General features: G+C 40.1%; 1 protein-coding gene across 2 annotated transcripts in view; it reads left to right on the plus strand.

Annotated features, from left to right (window-relative positions):
- Nucleotides 1-19374, plus strand: part of TPGS2 (tubulin polyglutamylase complex subunit 2) — a 55555-nt gene that overhangs the window by 21269 nt on the left and 14912 nt on the right. The window lies entirely within an intron of this gene.

A 19374-nucleotide genomic window follows, 5' to 3' on the forward strand; every position in this document is an offset into this window, starting at 1 on the left:
TTTTTGCTTTTATTTCTATTGTTTTGGGAGACTGACCTAAGAAAACATTGGTACGATTTATGTCAGAGAATGTTTTGCCTATATTCTCTTCTAGGAGTTTTGTGGTGTCATGTCTTATATTTTTAAGTCTTTAAGCCATTTTGAGTTTATTTTTATGTATGGTGTGAGGGTATGTTCTAAAATCATTGATTTACATGTGGCTGGCTGTCCCACTTTTCCAACACCACTTGCTGAAGAGACTGTCTTTACCCCATTATATATTCTTGCCTCTTTTGTTGAAGATTGTCGATAGGTGTGTGGGTTTATCTCTGGGCTCTCTATTCTGTTCCATTGATCCATATGTCTGTTTTTGTGCCAGTCCTATGCTGTTTTGATTGCTATAGCTTTGTAGTATTGTCTGAAGTCTGGGAGGGTTATGCCTCCTGCTTTGTCCTTTTTCCTTAGGATTGCTTTGGCAATTATGGGTCTTTTATGGTTCCATATAAATTTTAGGATTATTTGTTCCAGTTCTGTGAAAAATGTCATGGGTAATTTGATGGGGATCACATTGAATCTGTAGATTGCTTTGGGTGGTATGGCCATTTTAACAATATTAATTCTTCTAATCCAAGAGCATGGGATATCTTTCCATTTCTTTGAATCATCTTCAGTTTCCTTTACTAGTGTTTTGTAGTTCTCAGCATATAAGTTTTTCACCTCCCTGGTGGGGTTTATTCCTATTTTTTCTTTTTTGGATGTGATTTTAAAAGGGACTGTTTACATTCCCTTTCTGATATTTCATTGTTAGTGTAAAGAAATGCAACTGATTCCTGTATGTTAATCTTGTATCCTGCTACCTTGCTGAATTTGTTTATCCGTTCCAGTAGTTTTTATGTGGAGTCTTTAGGGTTTTCTATATATAGTATCGTGTCATCTGCATATAATGACACTTTTACCTCTTCCCTACCAATTTGAATACCTTTTATTTCTTTTTCTTGTCTGATTGCTGTGGCTAGGACTACCAATACTACGTTGAAGAGAAGTGGTGAGAGTGAGCATCCTTGTCTTGTTCCAGAATTTAGCAGGAAAGCTTTCGACTTTTCACCATTGAGTATTATATCGGCTGTGGGTTTGTCGTAAATAGCTTTTACAGTAAGTCCCCTACATATGAACAAGTTCCATTCCAAGAGCGAGTTTGTAAGTCCAATTTGTTCATAAGTTCAACAAAGTTAGCCTAGGCACCCAACTAACACAATCAGCTATATGGTACTGTTCTATAATAGGTTTATAATACTTTTCACACAAGTAATACATACATTAAAAACAAAAAAAAAATTTTTTTAATCTTACAGTACCTTGAAAAGTACAGTAGTACAGTACAACAGCTGCCATACGGGGCTGGCATCAAGTGAACAGGCAAGAAGAGTTACTGACTGGAGGAGGAAGAGGAGGTGGGAGATGTTAGAGCTGAAGGATCATCAGCAATAGGAGACGAGGGCAAACTGCAATTTCACTCATACCTGATGTTGATGGCACAGGTTCTGGCTTTTTGCTGGATTCAATTCTATCCACCTTCTTGAAAAAATGATCCAGTGATGTCTGGATAGTACCTCTTTTTTTCTCGTCATAGATGGCCCAGTAGCACTGGATTGCATTCTGAATGGCTCCTGCAGCCTTTGTGTACCATTCTATGTTCGGGTCCCGTGCCTCAAAAACTAACAGTGCCTCCTCAAATAGAATAATTTATGTGATTGGACATGCAAACGCACGTTTGCATCTTTGAAAGTTCGCAACTTGAAGGTTCGTATGTCAAGGACTTACTGTATTATGTTGAAATATGTTCTCTCTGTACCCACTTTTGTAAGAGCTTTTATCCTAAATGGATGTTGAATTTTATCAAATGCTTTTTCTTCATCTATTGAGATGATCATGTGGTTTTTGTCTTTTATTATGTGGTGTATCATGTGATTCAACACACGCAAATCACATTGATTGATTTGTGTTTGCTGGAACCATCCTTGCAACCCTGGGATGAATCCAACTTGGTTGTGGTGTATGATCTTTTCTATGTGTTGTTGGATTGGGTTTGCTAATATTTTGTTGATAATTTTTGCATCTATATTCATCAAAGATGTTGGCCCGTAATTTTCTCTTTTTGTAGTGTCTTTGTCTGGTTTTGATATCAGGGTCATGGTGACTTCCTAGAATGTCTTCAGGAGTGTTCCTGCCTCTTCAGTCTTTTCGAAGAGTTTGAGAAGGATCAGTGTAAGTTCTTCCTTGTATGTTTGGTAGAACTTGCCTGTGAAGCTATCTAGCCCAGGACTTTTGTAGGGAGGTGTTTTTTTAATTACAGATTCTGTTTCACTTCTAATCATCAGTCTGTTCAAGTTATCTGTTTCTTCTTGATTCAGTTTTGGTGGGCTGTATGTTTCTAGACAGTTGTCCGTTTCTTCTAAGTTGTCGAATTTGTTGATGTATAATTGTTCATATAATTGATATATTAATTGTTCGCTTATAGTTTTTTGTGTTTCTGAGGTATCAGTTGTGATTTCTCCTCTTTCATTTCTTATTTTGTTTATTTGAGTCTTCTCTCTTTTCTTCTTGGTGAGCCTGGCCAGAGATTTGTCAATTTTGTTTGCCCTTTCGGAGAACCAGCTCTTGGATTTTATTGAGTTTTTTTTCTATTGTTTTTTAATCTCTATTTATTTCCTCTCTGAACTTTATTAGCTCCTTCCTTCTGCTGACTTTAGGTTTTGTTTTGTTCCTCTTTTTCTAATTCTTTTAGATGTTGGGTTAGGTTGTTTATTTGAGACTTTTCTTCTTTCTTAAAGGCCTGTGTTGCTATGAAATTCACTCTAAGAACTGCTTTTGCTGCATCCCATAGATTTTGTATAGTTGTGTTTTCATTGTCATTTGCCTTAAGGTATTTTTTAATTTCTTCTTTAAATTAATCATTGACCCATTGGTTTTAAATAGCATGTTGTTTAGTCTCCATGTAATTGTTTTTTTTGTCATTTCTTTTTCTGTATTGATTTCTAGTTTCATGCTGTTGTGGTCAGAAAAGATGCTTGAAATAGTTTTTATACTTGTAAATTTGTTGAGGCTTGTTTTGTGTCCTAGTGTGTGGTCAGTCCTAGAGAATGTTCCATGTGCACTTGAAAAGAATGTATATTCTGCTTTTTTTGGATGTAATGTCCTGAAAAAATCAATTAAGTCTAACTATGCTATTGTATCATTTAAGATGTCTGTTGCCTTGTTGATTTTCTGTCTCAAAGATCTTTCCATTGATGTGAGTGTATTCCTATCAATTTCTCGCTTTATGTCTGTTAGTAATTTTTTATGTATTTGGGTGCTCCTATATTGGGTGTATATATGTTGATGAGTGTAATATCCTCTCCTTGTATTGATCCTTTTATAATTATATACTGTCCTTCTTTATCTTTCCTTATAGCCTTTGTTCTAAAGTCTATTTTGTCTGATGTGAGTAGTGCAACCCCGCTTTCTTGTCATTTCTGTTTGCATGAAATATCTTTTTCCACCCCCTCACTTCAATTTTTGTGTGTCCTTTTCCCTAAAGTGGGTCTCTTGTAGGCAGAATAATGTAGGCTCTTGTTTTTTTAATCCAGTATACCACTCTGTGTCTTTTGACTGGAGCATTTAGTCCATTGACATTTAAGGTAATTATGGATAGATACGTATTTATTGCCATTTTAAACTTTATTTTCCCGTTGCTTTTATATTTCTTCTTTGACCCTTTCTTTTTGTTTTTCCTTTTTTGTGTGGTTTCATGAATTTCTTTTGTATTATACTCATGTTCTCTTTTTTTTGTTTTTTTTTAATCCATTGCATGTTTTTGCTTTGTGATTACCCTGTTTTCAAGTATGTTAACCACTTCCTATATCTACTTGCCTTATTTTTTTAAATCTATTTTAATTAATTATTTATTCATTTATTTTGGCTGCATTGGGTCTTCGTTGCTGCACACGGGCTTTCTCTAGTTGTGGCGAGGGGGGGTACTCTTCATTGAGGTGTGCAGGCTTCTCACTGCAGTGGTTTCTTTTGTTGTGGAGCACGGGCTCTAGGCGCACGGGCTCAGTGGTTGTGGCTCACAGGCTCAGTAGTTGTGGCTCATGGGCTCTAGAGCTCAGGCTCAGTAGTTGTAGCAGGCGAGCTTAGTTGCTCTATGGTATGTGGGATCTTCCCAGACCAGGGATCAAAACCGTGTCCCCTGCATTGGCAGGCGAATTCTTAACCACTGCGCCACCAGGGAAGTCCCTCTACCTGCCTTAGACTGGTAGTCATATAGGCTCAAACACATTCTAGGAAAAAAAAAAAAAATCTACATTTTATTACTCTTCTCCCCCACATTTTATGATTTTGATCCTCTTTTACATCTTCATTTTCATTCTTTTGCTGTTCATTGTGGTTATCATCACTTTCACAGAAGTTTTTTGATTTTTTGTTTTAATCAGTGTACTAGGTTATTTAAGTGATTTACTCTTTCCTGTAGATTCTTACTTCTTTTCTATTTAGAGAAGACCTTTCAATATTTCGTTTAGGGTAGGTTTAGCATTGCCGTATTCTTTTACTTTTGCTTGTCTTTATCTCTCCTTCTATTCTAAATGATAATTTGGCTGGGTATAGCATCCTAGGTTGCAGTTTTTTCCTATTCAGGACTTTGAATATATCTTGCCACTCCCTTCTGGCCTGCAATCTTTCTGTAGAGAAATCAGCTGATAGCCTTATGGGGGTTCCCTTGCAATTAACTTTTTGTTTTCCTCTTGCTGCCTTTAGAATCCTATCTTTTTTTTTTTTTTTTTTTTTTTGCAGTACGCAGGCCTCTCACTGTTGTGGCCTCTCCCGTTGCAGAGCACAGGCTCCGGACACGCAGTCTCAGCAACCATGGCTCATGGGCCCAGCCACTCCGTGGCATGTGGGATCTTCCCGGACTGGGGCACAAACCCATGTCCCCTGCATCGGCAGGCAGGCTCTCAACCACTGCGCCACCAGGGAAGCCCTCTATCTTTAACTTTTGTCATTTTTATTATAATATGTCTGGGTGTAGGTCTGTTTGCATTTACCTTGTGTGGGACCGTCTGTGCTTCCTTTACCTGGATATCTGTTTCCTTCTTTAGGCTTGGGAAGTTTTCATGCATAATTCTTCAAATACATTTTCAATCCCCTTTTCTCTTTCTTCTCCTCTGGGATCCCTACTATTTGTAGATTGGCATGCTTTATATTATCCCATAGGTGTCTTATATTGCTTTCATTCTTTTTCATTTAGTTTTCTGTCTGCTGTTCTAATTGGGTGATTTCCATTATTCTAAATTCCAAATCACTTATTCATTCTTCCACATTATTCATTCTGCTATTCATTACCTTTAGCTCAGCTTTCATCTCGGCGAGTGAATTTTCTAATTTTTCTTGGCTCCTCCTCATAGTTTCTACAGTAGTTCCTTTTTATAGTAATCTGCATTTCTATCAATAGTCCTTCTTAATTCCTTCAGTATTTTTATTATCTCCTTTTTGAACTCAGTGTCTATTAGACTGAAGAGGTCTGTTTCATTGTTCTTTCAGGGGAATTCTCTTGATCTTTTAATTGGGAGTGGTTCTTCTGCTTCATTTTACTTATATTTCTCTTGCTCTATGAGTTTAGGAGACACAATTATCTACTGTGGTCTTGGAGGGCTACTTTTATGTGGGAGTTTCCCCGTATAGCCTGTGTGGGCGTAATATTTTTTGGTGCGAGGGCTCTTCTTAGTGTGGATGTCTGCCGCCTCTTTCCTCAGTATGTGCTGGCCGTTATCCCCTTGATAGGAGGAGTGACTGGTGTCACGGTGACCAGAGCCTGCACTGGATATTGAGTGGGGCCTCCTCTTTGCTCTGTGGTTGTCACTGCCCTGTCAGGGGCCGGGTCTGTTCCCTAGTCGTTGGAGTAGAAGCCCCCAGATCCATTTATGAGCTGCAGTGTGAGATAGATGGGATTGGAGCACTCCCACTGGGAGAGGAGCCACTGAGTATTCCTCTGCCAGAGCTGTTCGCCAGTGAGTGTGCTTTGTTGTATCACCTGTCGCCTGTTGTGCGGGCTCACAAAGTACACTGCTGTTGGCACTGCCTTTGGCCCGTCTCAATCCTGGGAATCCCGTCTCAACCTTGGTGTCCCTCAGACATTGTTTTCACAAGGCCACCAGTGCAGATCCACCAAAGTCAGCTATGGAGGCAGCTCAGACCCTGGCCCAGCCCAGCACCCCCATGCGCGTGCCCACAAAGCCCACAGCTGCTAAGCCAGAGCCATGCCAGCTGTAGGCACACCTGCTGTCTACTCAGATGTCCTGCAGGCACTAAATTTACAAAGCCAGTGGTGGAGGTGTAAATCTGTGGCTTGCACAACCTCGGGGTGAGATTTCAACCCTACTTCCTAAGGTGCGTGGCCCCTGGGGCTCAGCTGTTGTTTCAGCCCCACCTCTGTGAGTGGGCAGCCCGCTGGCATATGCTCCCAGTGCCCCGAGGCAGCAGCTGGGGCGTGCTCTCATAGAGCCCGCGGAGGCGGGGCCGGCACATGGAGAAGGTGGCTTCAATGGCAGCCCCGCCCCTCCCTTCATGCACCACTTAACAGCGACGCTTCACTTTTGTGGCAGGCCCAGGCTTTTTCCGCGGACACCCCTGTTCCAGCTATGCCACACTCCACCTCCTTCAGGCTGTCTCCGCGCAGCCAACAACAATCCTTTCCCCGGGTCTGTTCTCTAAACCCTGAGTTCCAGCACTCAGCCCCACCCATACCAGCAGACGTGTCCCATGCTGGGGCATACAGGGCAGTGGTGTGGACTGTCTGTGCAAGTCTCTCTCTGTTCTGCCTGCTACAAGCTGGTTGTTGCATTCTCCTGTGAGCCTCTGAAGCTCCCCTTCTGTCCCAGCTGATCTCCCCACTGGTGAAGTGGCTTCCCAGCGTGCGGGAACTTTTCCTCTTTATCTGCTCTCCCCGCCGCCCCCCGGCACAGGTCCCATCCTGCTTCCTTTTGTCTTTTCTTTTTTTTTCTTTCTTTCGTTCTACCTGGTTACATGGGGATCTTTCATGTCCTTTAAGGGGTTTGAGGACTTCTGTTAGTGTTCAGTAGGTGTTCTGTGAGAATTGTTCCATTTGTAGATGCATTTTTGATGTATTTGTGGGAGGAGGTGAGTTCCACATCCTCCTACTCTACCATCTTGATTGGAGCCCTTGACATTAGTGTTATTGAAGGATTCATCCACTTCTAATATTTCGTGATTCTTTGCTGCAAATGCAGAAGAAAAGGTTGAAACTAAAACCTAAATGACTGTATACCTGCTGCAGTCTCCTAAGGTTAGAGAAAAAAAAAATGCACAACCTCTTTTTATTTTAATAAAAGGCAGTTTCAAACTGCCTGGTTTTGTGCCCGTACATGATTCATGTTCACTGTGCCTGCTACCTGCCTTTTGTAATGATGGTAGTTAGTAAGACGTAATGTCTACACAAAGCTTTTCATCACTATGAAAGCATCTGCCTCTTAATCCACACAGCATCCTGGGGTCAGGAGCGTTCTGTTATTAAACATTTCAGTGACATTTCATAGTTGCAGAGTGCTGTACAATTCTTGATTGGTTAGACTTTTCAATCCCCAGATAAAAATTCAATTTACTGGTGGTGAAACTATGGCCCGAGAGACCAAACAATTTGGCAGAATATCCCCTCTCTTTTTAGCCTCACTTTTTCTACAGTCTGCAGAGAAGAGAGCGGGTTCTGAACGTTCTTGCAAACGTGTCCCTCACATGCCCCTGCTATGAATTTATTCTAAGCACCCCTAGTGGGAGAGAGCAGCCTACAGCATCCTTTCACTATGGAACCCCTCACATTGTGCTCTCACTCTGCCCCAGTAGCTCTTCTGTGACGGGTAAGCCCCCTCTCTCCAGTGCCTCACTTCCTCCCTCTGCACTGGCAACTGCCCTAGAGGGTCTTCCCCATCTCTTTAAAATTAAAAACAAAAGCAAAACTTTCAACCTTATGTCTCCCTCTGGCTGCTTGGCCATTTGTTGCTTTGCACAGCCAAGCATGTAGGAAAATGGTCTAAATCAGGGGTCAGCAAATGATTTCTTTAAAGGACCACATAGTAAATATTTTTGGCTCTGTGGGCTGTACAGTCTGTATCTCAACTACTCATCGGCCATTGTAGCACCAAAAGCAACCATGGATAGTACTAAAATGCATGGGTGTGACAGGGCTCCGATTAAACATTATTTACAAAACCAGGTGGCAGGGCAGAGACCCCTGGTGTAAATTACTGCCCCCTTCCTTCACTTCCCAGTCACTTCACCCTTTTGCATCCTCTGTTTCGTCGCCACCATTCCGTGGACACCGCTGTGTCAAAAATCACCAGGGGCCTCTTCATTGTTAAAGCCATCTTCTCTCTTGACATCTTTCCTGCATTTCTTGCTGTTAACCACCCTCCTATACCTAGCTATCTCCTCCCTTGGATTCTGTAGCTCCACCCTCCCTGATTCTTGCCCTGCCTTCTGACTGTTCCTTTCTAGTTATCTCTGCCTCTACAGATCCACAACACTCCTCTGTTATACATTTGTCTCTGGATCAAGTAGGAATATGTTTGGCTCAAAGAGGTATAACATTAAACTAAGGATAGCTTAAACAAATGGTAGTTAACTTTTCTTACATAGCAAGATCTGAGGTAAGCAGTTGTAAATTGTTCATTGGCCCTGACAGTGTTCAGCCATTATCTCTGTAATTCTTTTGGTCTTTTCCTTTATGGTGGCCAAACGACCACTAAGGCCCCACCTGTCACCTCCAAGCTCAAGGCAGGGAAAAGGTAAGGGATGTTGCCAGCTATACCTGTCACGTTTTAATCGGGAAGTGATAGTTTGCTAGAAACCCTGTCATTGGACTTGGGTTTACATTTTAATGTCCAGCACTAGTTACAGAAGAGGTTCTGAAGACAAGTATTCAACCAGGCACATTACCATCTCAAACAAAATGAGTGTTCTGTCAAGGAGGAAGTAGAGGAAGATGGATTTGAATACGCAACCCATGTGTCTGCCATAGTCTTCTCTGCACCTTGCCTCATTCCTTTCTGTTTCTAGTGCCCAACACAGTTTTTATTCCACAACAGACACGAATAAATGTTGAATGAATGAGTGAATTAGGTAAAACACAAAGCGGGGAAAGAGTGTGGAACTTACCCAAGGTCACCCAGCTTCTTTTCCATAAACAGTTCTTAGTTGAGTCCCGAGAGTGAGGCCGCCACAGCCACCATCTCTGGAGCAAGGCGGCCGCAGGTGCAAAGGCTTCCCCCACTAATGTCCGCGTCTGTAAGATCCTAAGGACTAGTTACGCCTGGGGGCATTGCTGTTCCGAAGGTTGTCTTGGCTGATGTCTGCCTTATACAGAGTTTCACCAAGACATGTGGTGCCCCAGACAGGCCAGTATTTATATTCTTTTTTATCATGCATTTTTAGAGGGAGACTGATGGTTGTGTGGAGAAAGGATTTAGGGAAGAGTATGCTGCCTCTCCTCTGCGTCTTAGGCAACTCAGCTCCGTCCCCAAACTGTTATACCTGCCCCACCAAGACCAAAGGTTCGTTAACCAGGCCTTCCCCCTCTCCTTAGGCAAGAGTTTGAGAATATACTTGAGACTTCTCCTGAGGATCTCACCCCATCCCTCCACAGCCCGTTTGGGTTTTCCTCCATTGCATGGGACACCCTCCCTGAGAAGAGTTTCAGTAGATGCAGGTGTCCTCACTCTCTCATGTTTCCAGTTAGATTTTAGTGCTCCTCATCGATGGGCATTCTGGGCAACCCTTCCTCTGCTGTTGTTGCAAATGGACTCATGGAGAGCCTGTCCACTGTGGATAAGCACCTACAGAAACATTAATTTCCATGCTCTGGCCCCTGGCCTCTTTGCCAACCTGATCCTGCATCTCCCCACCAGCCCACTTCCCTGGTGAAGTGGCCGCTGAAAGTGAGGGGACAGTGGGCCACAGGATTCTCAGAAGTACAGCAGGTGAGCAGGAGGCTGTGGACGGCCCTTACCCCTTCCCTCAAGGCTCAGGCAGTGCCCAGGAAGGCTCTCTGGGAATCCAGCTGACGACTCCTAAAACATCAGAGTGGCTCTACAGTCCAGCTGATGAAGCAGTAACACGGCTTGTGGTGGACTCTTCCTAGCATAGCTTAAAGAAACTATTGTAGATAGCCTCCTCAGGAGGAGGGGGAAAAAAATCAAAAGTTGGGAGATATGTGACAGAATCATCACTGGGGTACAGGGAGATTGCAATACCATGTTGATGCCACTGTTATTTCAAACACTGGTCAGCAGTGTTACTCTCCCTTCTTGACTTTCTCCCAAATCCTCTCTCTAATCCTTACACCCCGACTTCCATTTGCTTTCTGCCAGTCTTCTTCCTTCCCCTTCTTTTTCATCCCCTCAAAATAGAGATTGAGCCTGAATCTGGCAAGAGAAGCCCTCTGAAGTGGGCAGATTACTCCCCGCAGAAGAGCAGTCTTTTCCCACACTGTGCAGGAGAGAAATTAAAACAGCAGCAACTCTGAGTTACTGGCCAGGGTGTAGGAGCCACCTAAAAGTGGTGCCCTGAAAGCCTCACTCAGAAGGAAGCCCCACCATGCAGGCTGCCCACTATGCAGGCTACAGCAAGGAGGCAGCACAGCTGGGGCCACGGTGATTTATATGAAAATGACGATGCAGGTTTAATGTTTTTTTTATTAACTTGGTTTACTTGACGTTTTGCATGTTTATGTTATTATTTGAATTGTATTAAATATTTCACTGTTTTTTTCTATTTTTATGAATTTCAAATATTTTTTAAATACCAGTATAAAGTATTACCAGAATTTCTTTCTTGAGTGAAATCAATACTGTAATAAATGCTATAATCACTATTATTGAAACTCTCCAGCCTAACTTAAAGGTGAACAATGGCTACCAGCCCATCTCGGCTCGGATCTCATGGAATCTGGGTTAAGAAAGACTTACAGACAGTAGTTTCCTTGTCCCTACCACTAGATGGCACTAGTGACCAAAATCTCACATTGGATGCTGGCCTTCGGGGATGACAGAGGGAGCAAGAACTTTGTCAGAACACTGACAACTATAGGCTTCCTGTGCTAGGGTCCCAGGGATGGGAGAAAGGCATTCTGTGTACACACTTTTTCTCTCGGAAAGCACAGAGAATGTGTCATAATTGGAGGCATTAGGAGAAAGCCCTAAACTGCAAATAACTTAATGAGCAGGAAAATAAATGTTTAGCCCAAGGAGTCAAAGAGTTCTTTATGTTACTCATCTCTGAAATTGAGAACTAGATGGTGAAGAGAGAAAAAACAAAAGAAGATCGGAATGTATATTTTAGTTCTTAGATCAAGAAAATGCAAAACCTGTTTCATTAAAATGACAACTATTGTATATTTAACAGTATAAAAACATTGCTTACAATTACCTGCAAGCTTGAAGCTTGCTTCTCACATATAGTTCTTGAAGATGCTATTCCCTAAAACCATAATAATTACTCTGATTACCTAATCTCTCTTCCTCCCAGGCTTCCACCTCCTCCTACCTCCAGTGTTTTGTAGACTCAATCTTAGAGATTATTCTTGAACCTGGATTCACAGAGTTTGACACTCAGGGTCACTCAGCTAGTGGCAGAAATGGGAAATAAATTCAGATCGTACTGCTACACTCCACTTCCTCACACATTGGGTACCTGGAATTGACTGACAGTATGACCTAAAGCAAAGTTGATATAAGCAGTGTTCAGTAGCACATCTCAAAAGGGTCCAATAATCAAAAAGTTTGGAAATTGCCCCTCCACCTGTATAAACATAAGACATGATAAGAAGTCAGAAAAGTAATTGGAGAGCTCATCCTTCTGTACTCAGTGGTTTGATTGGCTAGAGAAGACTGGCCAGACATGTGCACAGATGTGAGTTACTTAGAATTTAATGTGTGCTCCTAGTACCTCCTAAAAGGAATCAAAGCTGTTCCTTTGTTCTTTCCACACCAGTTTGGGTGATTTGTTGTTCATATGAAATATTTTTTTATATCCTATTGTGCTTCTTTACTTTCTAAGAACTTTCAGAACTGTTAGGTTCATTGCATTAAATGCTCTAGAAGTATTTACTTTTTACCTTTAAGATGTTCTCATTGAGCCAATAATTCGTTTCAGGAAATAATTTATGAGCATGGGTCTGAAATTTATAGAAGTGATTGCTTTGCTCCAGCATCATCAAAATTTTGTGTAGGATCTCCTCTCACACCACGTTCCTCTAGGTCTCCTCCTCTTCTTCCCTTGATCCCCTTTCTCCAGCTAACTCTCCAGAGAGGCATTACCACAGCAGAACACACACCCACTGCCTTATCAGGTGAGGCAAAAAAGAGGTCAAACTGGTGGCTCTGCTCTGTCTCTCTAATAGCATTTTTTTGTTGTTTAATTTTTATTGCAATATAATTGACATGTAACATTTTATTAGTTTTATGTCTACAAAATAATGATTTGAGATATATGTGTGTGTACATATATATATACACACACATATATGTTGTGAAATGACAGGTGTAATTAACACCCATCTCAAGAGTTACAGTTTTTTTTTCTTGTGATGAATAACTTTAAAGATTTACTCTCTTAGCAACATTGAAATATACAGTACAGTATTGTAAACTGTCATCACCTTGTTGTACATCACATCCCCAAGACTAGTTTATCTTATAACTGCAAGTGTGTACCTTTTGACCACCTTCACTCATTTCGCTCACCCGCACCCCCCCCCACCTCTGGCAACCACCAATCTAGTCTCTGTAGTTATGAGTTCAGTTTTCTTTTAGATGCCACATATTAGTGAGGTTATATAGTATTTGTCTTTCTCTGACTTACTTCACTTAGCATAATGCCCTCAAGGTTCATACATGTTGCCACAAATGGCAGGATTTCCTTTTTTATGGATGAATAATATTCTGGTGTGTGTGTGTGTGTATACACACACACATACACACACACCATATTTTATCCATTCATCCATCGATGGACACTTAGCTTGTTTCCACATCTAGGCTATTGTAAATAATGCTGCAGTGAACATAGTGGTACAGATATCTTTTCAAGATAGTGATTTTATTTCCTTCATATAAATACCTAGGAGTGGAATTGCTGGATCATATAGTAGTTATATTTTTAATTTTTCAGGAACCTCCATACTGTTTTCCATAGTGGTTGCACGAATTTACATTCCACTAGCGAATGCACCCTTTTCTCCACATCCTCACCAACACTTGTTAATTTGTTGTCTCTTTTGATAATAGCCGTTCTAACAGGTGTGCAGTGATATCTCACTGTGGTTTTGATTTGTATTTCCCTGATGATTAATGATGTTGAGCATCTTTACATTTACCAATTTCATACAATTGGCCATTTGTATGACTTCTTCGGAAAAATCTGTCCATTTTTTAATCAGCTTGTTTCATTTTTTCCTATTGAGTTGTATGAGTTCTTTATATATTTTGGATATTAACCTCTTATCAGCGAATTTTCACATTCAGTGAAAATTGTGAATATTTTTTCCTGTTATCTAGGTTCTCTTTTCATTTTGTTGATGGTTTACTTTGCTATGCAGAAGCTTTTTAGTTTGATATAGTCCCACTTGTTTACTTTTGCTTTTGTTGCCTTTGTTTTTGGTGTCAAATCCAAAACATTATTGTCAAGACCAATGTCAAGGAGCTTGTCCCTATGTTTTCTTCTAGAAATTTTATGATTTCAAGTCTAACATTCAAGTCTTTACTCGATTTTGAGTTGATTTTTGTATATGGTGTAAGATAGTGGTCCAGTTTCATTCTTTGGCATGTGGTTGTCCAGTTTTCCCAACACCATTTATTGAAGAGACTGTTCTTTCCCCATTGTGTATTTTTGACTCCTTTGTCATAAATTAATTGACCATGTATGTGTGGGTTTATTTCTGGGTCTCTGTTCTGTTCTGTTGATCTGTGTGTCTGTTTTTATGCCAATATACTGTTTTGATTACTCTCCCTTCCTACTCCAGTTTGAAATCAAGGAGAGTGATTCCCCCAGCTTTGTTCTTTCTCAAGATTGTTTTGGCTATTTGAGGTCTTTTATGGTTCCCTACAAATTTTATGATTGTTCTATTTCTGAGAAAAATGCCATTGGAAATTTGATAGGGATTGTATTGAATCTGTAGTTTGCTTTGGGTAGTATGGACGTAACAATATTAATTCTTCCAAAACATGAACATGGAATATCTTTCCATTTATTTGTATTTTCTTCATTTTTTTTCCATCAATATCTTATAGTTTTCACCTCCTTGGTGAAACTTATTCCTAGGTATTTTATTCTTTTTGATGCAATTGTAAATGGGATCATTTTCTTAATTTCTCTTTCTGATAGTTGGTTATTCTTAGAAAAGCAATAGATTTTTTTTTTTTTTTTTTTTTTTTGCGGTACGCGGGCCTCTCACTGTTGTGGCCTCTCCCATTACGGAGCACAGGCTCCGGACGCGCGGGCTCAGCGGCCATGGCTCACGGGCCCAGCCGCTCCGCGTCATGTGGGATCCTCCCGGACCGGGGCACGAACCCGTGTCCCCTGCATCGGCAGGTGGACTCTCAACCACTGCGCCGCAAGGGAAGCCCCAGCAATAGATTTTTTTATATTGATTTTGTATCCTGCAACTTTACTGAATTCGTTTATTAGTTCTAAAAGTTTTTTGGCGGAGTCTTTAGGATTTTCTCTATGTAATACCATGTCATCTGCAAATAGTGATCATTTTACTTCTTTTCCGATTTGGATACCTTTTATTTCTCTTTATTGCCTAATTGCTCTGCTTAAGACTTGCAGTACTGTGTTGAATAAAATTAGCAAGAGTGGGCATCCTTATCTTCCTCATCTTTGAGGAACCGCTTTCAGCTTTTAACCCTTCAATATGATGTTACCCGTGGGCTAATTATATGGCCTTTATCATGTTGAGTTATGTTCCCTCTATACCTACTTGTTGAGAGGTTTTTTTAATCATGAATGGATTTTGAATTTTGTGAAATGCTTTTTCTGCATGTATTGAGATGATCATATGATTTTTATCCTTCATTTTGTTACGGGTGTATCATATTGATTTATTTGCAGATGTTGAACCATCCATTCATCCCTGGAATAACTTCCACATGGTATATGATCCTTTTAATGTGTTGTTGAATTCAGTTTGGTAATATTTTGTTGAGAATTTTTGTATCTATGTTCATCAAGGGTATTAGCCTGTAATTTTCTTTTCTTGGAGTGTACTTGTCTGATTATACCAGGGTAATGCTGGCCTCATAAAAGGAGCTTGGGAGAGTTCCTTTTTTCTGTGTTTCAGACTAGGTTGAAAAGGTGTTTAGTGTTATTTCTTCTTTAGTATTTGGTAGACTTCACCAAGGAAGCTATCTGTTTCTATAATTTTGTTTTTTGGGAGGTTTTGATAACTGATTCAATCTCCTTACTAGTAATTGGTCTGTTCAGATTTTCTATTTCTTCATGATTCAGCCATGACAGGTTGTATATTCCTTGGAATTCATTTATTTCTTCTAGATTGTCCAATTTGTTGGTGTATGATGTTCATCATAATCTCACGATCCTTTGTCTTTCTGTGGTATCAGTTGTAATGTCTCCTCTTTGATGTCTAATTTTTTTCAGTTCTTTTTTTCTTGGTGAGTCTTGCTAAAGGTTTCTCTGTTTATATATTTTTTTAAATATCAGCTCTTAGTTTCATTGATCTTTTCTATTATCTTTTTAGCCTCTATTTCATTTATCTCTGCTCTGATCTTTGTTATTGCCCTCCTTGTACTAATTTTGGTCCTAGTTTGTTCTTTTTTCTCTGTTCATTGAAGTGTAAAGTTAGGTTGTTTACTTGAGAACTTGCCTATTTCCTGATACAGGCACTTATTGCTATGAATTCCCCTCCAGAACTGCTTTTGCAGCATTCTGTAAGTTTTGGTATATTGTATTTCTATTTTTTATTTGTCTCAAGATATTTTTTCATTTCTCTTTTGAGTTCTTTGACCCATTGGTTGCTCAGTAGCATGTTGTTTACTTTCCACATATTTGTGAATTTTCTTGTTTCTTTACTATAACTGATTCTAGTTTCATACCATTGTGCACAGAAAAGATGCTTGATATGATTTCAGTTTTCATAATTTTGTTAATAGTTATTTTGTGGCCTAACATATGATCTATTCTGGAGAATATTCCATGTATACCTGAGCAGAGTGTGTATTCTGCTGATTTTCGGTGGAGTGTTCTGTAAATGTCTGTTAAGTCCATCTGGTCTAACATGTCACTTAAGTCCATTGCTTCATTGTATTGCTGTCTTTTTCTCCCTTTACGTCTACTAATATTTGTTTTATATATTTAGGTGCATCTGTGTTGGATACATAAATATTTATAAATATTATATCATCTTGTTGGATTAACCCCTTTATCATTATATAATGCCCTTCTTTGTCTCTTGTTAGAGTCTTGTCTTAAAGTCTATTTTGTCTTGTATAACTTTCCCAGCTTTCTTTGGTTCCATTTACATGGAATATCTTTCCATCCCTTCACTTTTAGTCTATGTGTTATTACATCTGAAGTGAATCTCTTGTAGACAACATAGTTTGGCCTTAGATAAGTCCTTTCTTATCCATTCAGTCACTCTTTGTTTTTTGATTGGAAAATTTAGTTCATTTACATTTAAGGTTATTGTTGATAGGTATGGACTTACTGCCATTTTGTTCATTGATTTCTAGCTATTTTGTAATTCTTCTATTTCTTTCTTCTTCTCTTGCTTCCTTTGTGATTTGATGATTTTTGGTAATGCTGTGCTTAGACTCCTTTTTCTTTATCTTTTCTGTGTCTGTTATGGGTTTTTGCTCTGTGATCACCATGAGGATTATATTTAAATGTAACAGTCTATTTTAAGCTGATAACAGCTTGTTTGAATGCATTTTAAAGCTTTACATTTTTACTCTTCCCACCACACATTTTAAAAGGTGTCACAATTTACATTTTTTTATCTTGTATATCCATTAACACATTATGGTAGTTATAGTTTTTTTTACTACTAAAATATAGTGTATTTTACTACTTTTACTATAGTTACTTTACTCTGTCTTTTAATCTTCATGCTATATCTATAAGTGATTGACCCACCACCATGACAACATTAGATTATTCTGAATTTAATTATACATTTACTTTTGCCAGTGAGATTTATATTTTCATATTTTTTCCTGTTACCAATTAGCACCCTTTTGTTTCACCTTAAGGAACTCCCTTTAACATTTGTTGTAAGGCTAGTCTAGTGGTGATGAGCTCCTTCAACTTTTGCTTATCTGGAAAATTTTATTTCTCCTTAAATTCTGAAGGACAGCTTTTCCAGGTAGAGAATTCCTGGTTGGCAGGTTGTTTTTTTTTTCTTTCAGCACATTGAATATATTGTACCACCCTCTTCTAGCCTGCCAAGTTTCTACCTAAAAATTTGCTGATAGTCTTATGGGGGTTCCCTTGTACATAACAAGTTGTTTTTCTCTTGCTCCTTTTAAGATTTTCTCCTTTAACTTTTGACAATTCAATTATAATGTCTCTTTGGAGTCTTCTTTTTTTGGAACTCTGGGATTCCTGGATTTATTTCCAGGTAGTCTGTTTCTTTCCCCAGGTTAGGGAAGTTTTCATCCATTATTTCTTCAAATAAGCTTTCTGCCCCTTTCTCTCTCTCTTCTTCTGACACCCCTATAAATGTGAATATTGATCTGCTTGATGTTGTCCCATAAGTCCTTTAAACTCTATTCACTCTTTCTTATTCTTTTTTCTTTTAGCTGGTCTGATTGAATGAACTCCAATACACTGCTTCTAGTTCCCTGATTCTTTCACGTCATCTAGTCTGCTGTTGAACCCCTTTATTGAATTTTTCAGCTCAGTTATTGTATCCTTCACCTCTGTGATTTCTGTTTAGTACTTTCTTAAATTTCTTTTTGTTGAAATTCTCACTTTGTTCATGTATTGTTTCCCTGACCTCTGTGAGTATCTTTATGACATTATTTGAGCTCTTTATCAGGTAAAAATTATTTATCTTAATTTCATTAAGGTCTTTTCCTGGGGTTTTATCTAATTCTTTCACTTGGAATATATTCCTCTCTTTCTTCATTTTTCTTGACTCTCTATGTTGGTTTCTATGCATTAGATACAATAGCCAGTCTTGAAGGAGTGGCCTCATGTAAGAGATGAACCTTATTATTCAACCCTGCCGTGGCTCTTGGTTGTCTCTCAAACCTTTGTCAATGTCCAGCCTACTTTGTTCTTAGTGGCTCCCAGTAGTTGTGGGTATACCAAGACCTGTCAGTGTCCCAAAGAAAAGGATCTCAGCACCTAGATGCAGGCTGATTGGAGGCTGGACACTCAGGCAGTAACTTTTAAAGTACACCCGTATACCTCTTTCAGGGGAAGACTGAGAGATGGGCATTCTGTCTGCTCCCTCTGCACTGAGCCCTAGGGGGATAGCAAGTTAAGAACTATTTCTTTGTTTGCTACCATGCAATTGAGCCCATGAACACAAGCCGTGCTGCTCACCAGAGCCAGATATCAAGGGGTGTGTCCTCTGAGCAGCAGCCACAAAAGCTGGAGCACCAGATGTTTGTACAACCTCCATTCATAGAAACACTGGTGACCCAGGGCAGGGCAAAGGGAGAGTGCAGAGATGGCACCCACTGGCCTCCCCAGTCTCTGGAGAGGATTGCAGTTGGCCCCTAGACGTTGGTAAATTATAAGCCTGACCCTCAGGCTGCAGTTAAGATCTATAAATAGGCCTCTTTCACTTACAGACTGGGCATTTCAGTCTCCTGCCTCTGCCCTGTGCCCTGGTGGCATAGCTTAAGATCTGTTACTCTGTTTATTAGAGTCCTATGGGACCCAGGAACATAAGCCTTGTTGGCCAGCAGAGCCAGGCAATCAAGAGGTATGTCCCCTGGGCAGTAGCTGCAAAAGCTGGGGTGCCAGATGTGTGTATAAGCTCCTTTCCAGGAGATACCTGCTAGTGAGGCAGAAGGAGAGCATGAAGATGGGATGGTGCCCACTAGCTTCCCTGGTCTCTGGAGAGGATTACAGTTGGCACCTAGATGTGTACTAAATTAAAAGCCTGCCCCCTCAGGCCAAAGCTTTTAAGATAAGCAAATAGGCTTCTTTAATGAAAAGACTGGGCATTTTAGTCTGCTGCCTCTGTACTGGGCCCTGGGGGTATATCCATGGTAAGTCCATGAGAGCCCATTAAGAACTATCTCTTAGTTCACTACAGCCTTATGGGTCTCTTGGACCCAAACCCCACTGGCTTTCAGAGCTAGATGTTATGGGGGCCCA

This window comes from Phocoena phocoena, chromosome 13 (genome assembly GCF_963924675.1).
Source record: "Phocoena phocoena chromosome 13, mPhoPho1.1, whole genome shotgun sequence".
Lineage (NCBI taxonomy): Eukaryota > Metazoa > Chordata > Mammalia > Artiodactyla > Phocoenidae > Phocoena > Phocoena phocoena.